The sequence below is a fragment of the Boleophthalmus pectinirostris genome, unplaced genomic scaffold, assembly GCF_026225935.1.
Source record: "Boleophthalmus pectinirostris isolate CB_2022bp ecotype Guang Dong unplaced genomic scaffold, ASM2622593v1 HiC_scaffold_10, whole genome shotgun sequence".
Classification (NCBI taxonomy): Eukaryota; Metazoa; Chordata; class Actinopteri; order Gobiiformes; family Gobiidae; genus Boleophthalmus; species Boleophthalmus pectinirostris.
Window position 1 is genome coordinate 22,741,894 of NW_026570971.1, and position 10,827 is coordinate 22,752,720.

Below are 10,827 nucleotides of genomic sequence, written 5' to 3' on the forward strand. Positions count from 1 at the left end.
AAAATTAAAAACTGGGACTAAGTCAAACTAAATATTTATTGAAAAATTTCAGCAAAATCTGCATATTTTCTCTTCTTTCGAGATATGTAATGTTACACTTTTTCTTACTAAAATAAATGTTTAATAATAGTTTTGCTTAAACACTAAATCCAGAACAAGCATATAAAATAATAACTAAAGTTTAAATAAATAATGTCTCTATAGTCTATCTGTAGCCGGCGGGCCAGCTCTAATACATATTGGATATGATCTCGTGGGCCAAATATAATTCTATCGTGGGCCAAATTTGGCCCCCGGGCCTGAGTTTGACACGTCTGGTCTATGATATTTCTATTTCACTAAACATTAAGGATTAATTCAGTTACAGGTGTTTTTATTGCTTTATATACCTTAAAAAATGGTTTCATATTGTAGATAGATAGTACGTTTAATGCTGTACTGTGGAACCTATTAGACAATGAAATAACATCTCCTCAATCAAAACAAGCAGGTGGCGGACCCTTCTCCAGAAAAATTACATATTGCAACTAAAATATGCCTAGTAAAACCATATTAAAGGGACAGTTCGGAATTTTGGACACAGGACCTCATTTCCTAGTGAGCCAGAGTGTTGGAGACATGTGGAGACACTTTTTAAATATTCCATCCAGTCCTTGTATTTGCAAAGGTCGTTGGTGTTAGGCTAGTGCATGTCAATGGCCATAATTATCCTAATTATAACGCCAGACTGTGAATGTAAATGTATCCATCGATACAATCATTTTAGAAGTAAAACCAACCTTGCATTTGAAGGATTTATGTCTGAGCAGCAGCAGTGAGTTGTACTTCTTGATAGAAAGCTTGGCAGTAGCGGACTGATATATGAGAAAATAGTCCCTCAACATGCGACAATTCATGCGATGCAAGGTTAGTTTTATTTCTAGCATTATTCTATCAACACAGACAATGACATTAACAGTCTGGCATTATAATAGATTTGCTTCGGGTGTTTTGTGGAGTGGGTAAGATAGTTTTTAGTGGCAGGATAACTATGGCCATTAACATGCACTAGCCTAGCACCAGCGACCTCTGTAAATACAAGGACTGGATGGAATAATTTAAAAAGTGTCTCCACACGTCTCCAACACCCTGGCTCACTAGGAAATAAGGCCCTTTGTCCAAAATTCCGAACCGTCCCTTTAAACTTGGACTGTAACCAAAAGAATATATAAATTTACAGAGTAGAAACTATGGCAATCAAAGTTATTTAAAAAAATCAAATCAATTATTTTTACTACAGATTTGCAAACCACTGAAAATGATCCTGCCAAGCACATTTTGGGCCAAACCCTCCTGGCAATGATAAAAGTAGTTTCCTGAAAAGCAGTTTTGTAAAATTAAATTAAAGGTTCTGTATTATTATTTTTATTTTTTTTCTTTCTTAACTACAGACATTTTGTATAAGCAGTTCTTGATATCAAAATAAGTCTCTGCTTGCTGCCTTCATCCAAATAGAAAGCATTTCATTGTTCGATAATCAGGATGTGCGTGTTAGCATGCACATTAGAGGCATTACCCCAAACTCTGCACTGGTCTCTGAGAGTTGTGAACAGCACTTATAAACTCATCATGGTGAATAATTACGATGTTTTGAATGCATACAGTAAGTGAGGAATAACATTGGACCACTGCAAACCATTTAAAATGAACTAGATCTGTTTATCACATTTTTAAGACAGTAAAAATTAAGTACAGCTCCTCAGTTTTCAAATACTTCATACTTACAGATTACCTTAGCTCTTTTTACTATATTTTAGCCTCCAAACATATCCTGATAACTCTATGGTCCTTCTGTATTATGTCCCAGTCTCCCCCTTCTCCTCTCAGCCCCCTGCAGGCTCTCAGCAGTGATAAACTTTACAATCACCAGACTGAGCCTTGACTCTGGAGGAGCTGCACTTTACAAGGACGCCATCTTTGTGACTGCAGCCCTGAGACACAATACACTCAACCATCTCTTCCACATTCATCTCTAACCTGCAAAATATTTCACACAAAAGTCACTTTTATTCAAGCACCGGGAGACGACTGGTGTTTCTATTCTCTACTTTCAAACATATTGGCAAAACATTATTGACGGTGGGTTTTTAAGTGCACGCTAAAAACTGATCATTGTCTGATTTCCATAGTTATCAGATTATTGACCTGTAATTTAAGCATCTGATGTGAGAATATAGTATAGTCTAGTATTTTATATCCTGCTCTTGACATAAACATCATTGGTTGAGTGGTCGGATCCTCTGACTCACAAATTGTGATTCCAGCTCCCACAGATGAATGCTGTTGTTGTGTCCTTGGGCAAAACACTTAACCTAATTCACCCCCAGTGTCTGCATACATTAGTGTATGAGTGTGTGTGTGAATGGGTGAGTGGTTCCTTGTTGTAAAGTGCTTTGAGTGCCTTGAAGGTGGAAAAACGCTATATAAAAATGTGACTATTTACCATTTACCATTATTTTATAATAGTGATGCAGTAGAATTTTAGGATTAGTTTTTTTATCATTGGGTGTCAATCTGCACATGCACACAACGCAGAGGAAAAGCAACAAAATACTTTAACTGTACTGCATTAGCCACCGTATTTTCTTGATATTCTTGATTTCATGATGTGAGCACTGCTTTACCAAGGATTTTCTTTTACCTCCACAACCATGTGCCTCCACCTAGTACAGTGGTTTTGGATGGAGAGGGGGGTCAGTGGGTGGAACTTTGGTCAGAGTGAGAAAAAAGTATATATAGTATATATAGTTGGGCTGCGCAATTACTCAATTATTACAGTATTCAATTACCAAAAAAAAGTTGAAAATTGACTGTGTATGTACTGTATGTGCACACACTCTGGCCCTGAAATAGTCTAATCTAAGTGTGACAAAACATTACTAAAGACATTATGTAGGCTATTTTGTATATTGAATTTTTTATGAAACTCTTGAATTATTTATGAAAACTCTTTGTCCAGTTCTAAGCCTAGTCTTTTTAATTTATGTTGGTGTTTTTGGGGTAACTGAACAATAGTCATCATTAGCTCTTTCTATGTCCTTTCTGTGTCAAATGTGATGGCAGATTTGTGAGTTTTGCTGTCCACAGTGCGTTCTTCTAGGACCCATAGCTGCTGGCACATATCTAACAGTTTATGAAACCATGGTGACAAGCAAAATGGTTTTATTTTGTCCAACAGCTGAACAGGATTACACAACTCGAGTGCTCATCTCTTGTTCTGGTGACTCAACCACTTCTGTATTCTCATCTGAAACCACACAAGTGTCTCACCTGTGAGTCAAACCCTATGCACAGTACAGAGGTCTCACTTCAAATACATATTCCTCCTACTATTACCTTCAACATCACCAGTTAAACATTTTAAACTACACGTGTTGGTCCATTAAACCATATTATCATGAACACAGCTATGCAATTAATATGATTTTAATCTGGATTAACCAACAATGATCACCTTGGGTGTTTGTAAATGAAATGTGAACAACCAATACAGGAAAACATGTAATTTGGAGTTCATATTTTTGAGGCCTAAACAAGTATTTTACTATATTTTTTATGTTCAGGAAAGCAATATTGAAATCCATTATGATTTTTCATGAAAATGTTATAATTGTTTTTATCATATGCCCAGATATAGCACGATGTCAATGAAAAAGACAGACTAAAGACTGAAATATGATTGACAGCTATACTCAATAAGGGTCAGCAATTTTTGACATTTGATTTTAAACCCATGAAAACATATCCCAGGGCAGCTCACAGAGGAGGGGAATAGGGAGAGACAGAAGATGAGGAGGAAAAAGAGGAGGAAGAGAAGGAAGAAGGGGGTGACCACTGTGTCCAGCTCATTATGCCACGAATGAAGTGCAACAGCCACGGGGGGCATTTGTTCTGCGTGGACTACCCCTCAGCTGCCAACACAGGCTCACTGCTCTATTTATAGAAGAGACGAGAGAGAGAGGGAGAGAGGGGAGAGAGAGGGGAAGAAAAAGAGAGGGACATAAAATCAGTCACTATCTGAGTATAGGCTTAATGGGCCACGTGTAATATCACATCCTGAGACAACCACATCTCTCGTCTCTCTCTATCCTCTGCTCTGTTTCAACCACAGCAGCAGAACCATCAGCCCCCTCACCTCAACATTTTCTACTCTCCCAACGACTAAAATGTTCTTACTTACACATTTCTTCACTTTAAAGGGCCTGTATTGCGCTGTTTTCTGATCTGTGTTATGATGTTGTTCCTCATCAAAAACATCTTTACTAGACTCATTTGGATACTTTCAGCCCAGGAATTGCCAATTTCTTTTGAACAAAAGGTAAAAAGTTAGCCAGGCGGGCACCACCTAGTGCCTCCGCTCAATAAAATTTTTCTCCAGCAACTAGGTCAAGAATCAAAATACGGTAGACGGTTCGCAAAAATCCCAGAAGTGCAAGTTTGGGCACCAGCCAATCAGCGAAGAGCCATATACTCAGTATTGTCAATGATTCCCGACATCGAGGATTTAAAGCTGGAATATAGAGAATATTTGGTGAATTTCATCAAGGGGAAAGACGTTAATGCCCTTCTTCCTGTGGGATATGGGAAATGCTTAATATACCAGTTAGCACCGTTAGCGGCGCATTACATACGTGACAACCAAATAGCAGCGATCGGTTACAAACACCTGCCTACCATCAAGCGAACGAATTCTAACACTGCGAGGTCAGATGGTTTCTACGAAGTGAAACCGGCTGATGAATCAGCCTAGTAAAAAGTCACTGTTAACTTGAAAAAGGCAGTTTCATGACATCACAAGGTGGAACAGAGCATTTTGAGCTTTGGAGTTATAAACAGATTAATAATAAAAGGTTACTCAATCATGCATGAATGAAACAAAACACAACTCTGGGTATGTTTTTGATGAGATATAACATTATAACATGGCTTAAAGCTCACGAGAATCAATTTTGCATGATACAGGACCTTTAATTGTCGGTCTAGTTTCCAGCCTTATCCATAATTTTACAAATGTAGGATATTATTTTGAACCTCCTTTGAACCTGTAATCCTTCAGTTGTCCAAGTAGATTCCATTGCAAAGAAAATTTTATTCTGTCAACTGGACAAACATTTCTAACAATCATTATTTTCTCATCCAAGTAGCTTCTTCAGTTCTGAGAGGGTCTTTTAAGCCAGTGTCTGAAGGGAGGAGGTAACTGAACTGAAATGAACACATGCTAGTTGTTCTATTATTAATAAAGTTCACTGATCTAACCTTATGATTGATTATAAATACAAGCTTTACGGTATCAGATTTCATCCCCTATTGTCCTATCTATCTCTCCTCTCCCACCGTTGCCACTCGGACCTCTTAATGGCTCCTTTAAACTTGGTGCTCCATCAGGATTCCCTCCCTCTCCATCAAACTCAAACACTGATGGATCGGAGTGATGGCGTCTCTTATCTGGTTGAAAAATGTCTTGTGGTGAGATAAAACCAGTGCTAATTAATCACAACGAGGAGTGTGTAGAAGGAGCATGCCGTTCATTCATCAAGAACCAAAAAACCCTGACTGAGCCCTGACTCTGGAGCTCTGAGGCTGATTTGAAGAGAAATAACTCACGACGGGCAGGAGATTAGCGCACAAATGTCAATGACTCAAGAGGGCCCGAGTGGCTCCCGAGGCATGATGGGAAATCCAAACAGCGGCGTGTTGCTTGTGACTTGATTAGCTCCATCGTGGTAAATATTGAATGTATTTTTAGACTTGTAAGATTAATATTTCAATGTTTCTTTTTCCTATTAAACATTCATCGGAGTGTGAAGAAGCGTGACTGTGGAGTTTTCACCAAAGAACTAAAGGACTAAACAAGAACAAAACCAGAGCTAAACCCATGCTGATTTGTCTCCATGGAGATGTTATTGCTTTGCTTGGAATGTTCCACTGTGGCAATAAACTTATTTATCCACCCATCTTACATTGATTCAATTACAGGTGTTTTTATTGCTCAAAAATCCCTTGGAATAAAATGCAAAGAGACCTGTTACGTGACCTGGTCTTACCATCTACAAGTCTTCATGGAGATAAATAAGTTTAATGCTACGCTGTGGAACATTCCAAGCAAAGCAACTGTATCTGCATGGAGACAAGCAGATGCTGACCAACCGCCAAAAAAGTTGCAGCGTGCATCTTTAAGTAAAGTTGCTAGATAGGAAAGATTGATGTTGTGTAAGAAATCTGATCAGTCCATGTTTTCGCATCAATTACCTTCGGGAGGACTTTAATCATTCAAAAGACTTTATATTTTTTTTGTTAATAGCTACTGTCCTCGAAACCCCTGCATAGTAAAACTGCTTATTGCTCCAAACTATGAATGCTGATACTGTAAAACAAGCAAGATCGAATCATCATTCAATAAAACAGTTGAACACTAGCCTGTCACTTGTCTCTACAGTTTTCCCTAGAAATATTTCAAAGCATCTTTTTGCATTGAACATATCAAATATTAGTACATGAAGAGGCTTGGTTAAGATCTTAGGGGGTATTTTGACCTCAACTGCTCTCCCAATGTATTTCTATAATAAGCCATCCTTACATGCAGGGTGACGTATCTCTTGCCTCGGTGCCCTCCAGTCTCCTTCACATGGTTCATTAGAAGTGAGAAAGGAGCCATGAGACTGAATGGCTCTTCACAATTAGCAAGGTCATGGTGTTTTTTATGCAGCGTGCATATGTAGGCTATAAATAACAATATTAATGTGTTACGAGCAAAGTGTTAAATGAACTGGGCTCTTAAGTGACTCTCAAATAAATATACAGGTTTATGTAGCAGAGGGGAGGAGGAACTTATATATGACAAATATAAGTTGTAAAATGAAGGGATGCTTTTCTTAACCACTGAAGGTGTATGTAGGTATGACCCATTCATAAAAACCTTTAATTTATCATCTAAAATGAATGTGGGTAAATCATGTAATTTGTTCACTGCTAAAAAGATACTGTTTTGATGTGTGAATTGTACATTATACTCCCATGAATCACAGCAAGAAAGTTCTGGGTTCAACTCCCGGGCTGCATGGGCCCAAGTTTGCATCAGTGCCAGCTCTAAGCTAGTCAAAGGTGGGCATTGTCCATCCTAATGAAATTGTTGCCCACTCAGTCAAACCTACTACCCAATACGAATACATATATACTTCTATATTTCCCACCTAAACTGCAGCCTGCACGCCCCAAGTTCAGCAGCATAGACCCGGGCCTGGTTTGCATGTTTCTCAATGGGTGGGTTTCCTCCGTGCACTGTGGTTGCTTCCATCCTTCAGTTCTGGCCAAAAAAAAAAAAAAAGAAAACATAAGAAAAAGAAGGAAAGAAGAAGACGACATTTTGGCAAAACTGTAGTGTCCAAAGCAGCATCGAATTCACAGTCACCCATAGATTTCTATATCTATATTCACAGCACAGATACAGTCACGGTGTTCCTCACTGTTTCTCCCCTTCCTCCCTCTCCTTGTCACCTTTCCCCATCCTCCTCTTCCTCCCCTTCCTCCTCTTCTTCTATTCCTCCCTTCCCTCCTCTTCTTCGCCATGCTCCCCTTCCTCCTCTTCCTCCTCTTCCTTCCCTTACTCCCCGTTAAGTCCTGATCACATCCACTATCATTAAACAAGCCCCCCTCTGCTCCTGCTCAGAGTAGAACAGTGGCTCTAACTGTGCTTTTGTGATTTTACTCTTTACACTTCAGATCTAATCAAAAACAACCCTGAGGCAAAGAACAAGAGAGGCATCCTCAAACTGAAACATCAGAAAACTTACACACAGAGAGAGTGGGTATGCATCACCAGACACAAGTGCAGTTATTGTTGTGCATGCTGTGATCAAATAAAGAGGAGTTTTATTGAAACACACTTTAACTTCTTGTTATTGAGGTAGCAGTAACCTAACTTTTTAAATTGAAATGGGGATAGCCTGTTCTTGAGTTTCCTGCTGTGTAAAATTCAACCATTATCTGATTTCTTTCTGATTGTCCACATGTGCAGGTTTTGAACAATATGCAAAAAAGGGGAAAATGATGTGGCAAAGACAAAAGTGAAAGAGAAAATGATCATGTTTGATTATCTGTTATTCTAGTTCAGATTTTAAATAACTACGTAAGAGTACCTAATGTAATCACAGGCTGGAGTTGTGATTTGTTTCATTCACACATGTTTGAGTAATCCTGGCTTTTCACTCTCCAAAGTAAAAAATGCTCTGTTTCACCTTGTGATGTCATGCAGTGTTAGTTTCAACATTAACAGCTACCTTTTACCTTTTGTTCTGTAGAGATTGGCAATTCCAGGTCTGAAAGAATCCAAATGATTTTAGTCCAGCGTATGGAGTTTAAAAACACAGCACTTCCTGTATTATCACATGATGTTTTCAGTTTGAAAGCACTCAGGCTAAATATGCTGGGTTTGTGTGTTAAAAAAACATTATTTGATGAGAAAAAACATTATAACATAGATCAGAAATTAGCATAATACATGATCTTTAAATTATTGTTTCCCAAAGACTGGATCACAACCCTCAGGTGGGTCACAAGAGATTTCTTTTGGGTCTCCTTGTCACGATCTGCATGTAGTTTTGCAATACACAGTTCTACAGACTATTTTCTTCCAATATTGCTGGTTCAATTGAATGTTGAAAAGCAAAAAAATGGGCTACATTTAATGTCCGAATAGGCAACTTATGGATCCTATTACTGCTGGTTCAATGACTGTTTTTCATTGTTTAAAACTTGAGTAATACTAATTGTTCAGACAGACACGATCACTCAGTTAACAATAAAATATCCTCATTAATGTTCAACACTCCACCTTTATTTTGTGGTTTACAAATAATGTCTATTGACTTGGGTCGTAAAGGTTTGTGACTTTTAAAATATGGATCCCCAGAAAAAAAAAAAAGTTTGAGAAACACTGCTTTAAATTATCCAATTACATTACAACTTTTCATAGTAATTTATATTTCTTTAATTTGATGTTTTACTTTTATAATAACACTACAGTTTGGTCTATTTTTCCATTTCAGTTTTGCCCTAATAGTAGCTGTAAAATGAGAAAGTTTCTTATTACAACATTACAAGCCCCAATACTGTAGCCTACATATCAAATGACCTGTGTTTTCTCTTGTCCGTGTAGAGAAGCAGCAGGAACATTTATCTGAAACTCCATTGGATCGTCTAATTCTGTGACAAATTCCTTGATTGAAGTTCTGATATGTTTTGGAGGGATTACAGCGATTGCTTCTTCACGGCAGCTCTGTGTGACATGACAGGCCCCAAAGCCACATCCACCAGCACATAATCCTCTGATGTGATGTGATGTGAGCTATTTGCAGCACAAACCCAGGTATTAAGGTGGCTATAAAAATCTCCAACATAAAGGCAAAGTACGCATCCCCAGACATTTGTTTAAACCTCTGCCGAAAATGTGCTAAAGGATTTTATGGAGGCAATGAAAGAGAAGGTGTAATAATGTACTGCAAGAAAGCAAAAAGCACTGTTTGAGACAAAGGTATTAACACAAAGCTTGAGTCAAATGCCAAGATGTTTTAATTAAAGGTGCATTATGTAACTTTTCTGGTGGGAGTTCAGGCGCCTGATTGTTTCCTGAAGAGGTTATTGCTTAGACTGAAAAGGAATAACTGGAATGTTCCACAGCATTAAATGTATTCATCTTTTGTTCAATTACAGGTGATTTTATTTTAAAGGAAGACCTTGCAAAATGCATTCTTACCATAGACATTGTAAAGATGTGGACTAAGGAAGTGTGACGTCACCCATTGCGTTTGGCTCCAGTCAAATGAGTTTCACAATGCTATTAGTTATTAGCCAGGCTAGTGCCACCTAGTGTCTCCGCTCAATTTCTCTCCAGCAACTAGGTCAGGAATCAAAATACAATAGATGGTTCGCAAAAACCCTGGAAATGCAAGTTTGTACACCAGCCAATCAGCGAAGAGTGATATATTCAGTGTTGTCAACAATTCCTGAGATCGAGAATTTAAAGTCCAAATAAAGAGAATGTTCGGTGAATTTTATCAAGAGAAAAGACGTTACTGCCCTTCTTCCTACGGAATTTGGAAAAAGCTTAATATACCAGTTAGTCCCGTTAGTGGCGCATTACATATGTGACTACCAAATAGCAGTGATTGGTTAAATAAAAAAGTACCTGTCTACTGTCAAGCGAACGAATTCTAATGCTGCGAGGTCAGACGGTTTCCATGAAGTGAAACTGGCGGATGAATCAGGCTAAACAGTTATAGGAGCAAAGGACGAATAGGAATTTATTTACGGACAAAACAGCATACTAATAACACCAGCATCAAGTAGAGTGGGTTAATATGCACATTTTAAGACCAGAATGATAAAACTCATTGCAGCAGTTACAGAGAGAGGAGTGACAATTTTTCAATGTGAAGTCACTTGGAACAAGTGTCGATGGAGCAGGAAGCACCTCCATGCTCACTTCCTACTTGGAACGTGGCGGTTAGCAGGTTATAGCTGTTCCCATTTACATATACAGTCTATGATTCTCACCGAGTGGGTCCCCTCTCCACAGATCTGACCATTAACTTCACCCACTTGTATTATATCATCATCAAGGAATTTATATTTTTATATGCATTGACACAATACATACAATAATTTCAGTTAAAATACCCCCAATTTATTTTTCATTATTTGCTTCTATATATTGACTATGCACCATTTTAACAGTCAGGTATGCACCAAGTGTACGTTCAGTCAAATCTACTACATATTATGGGCCGTTTG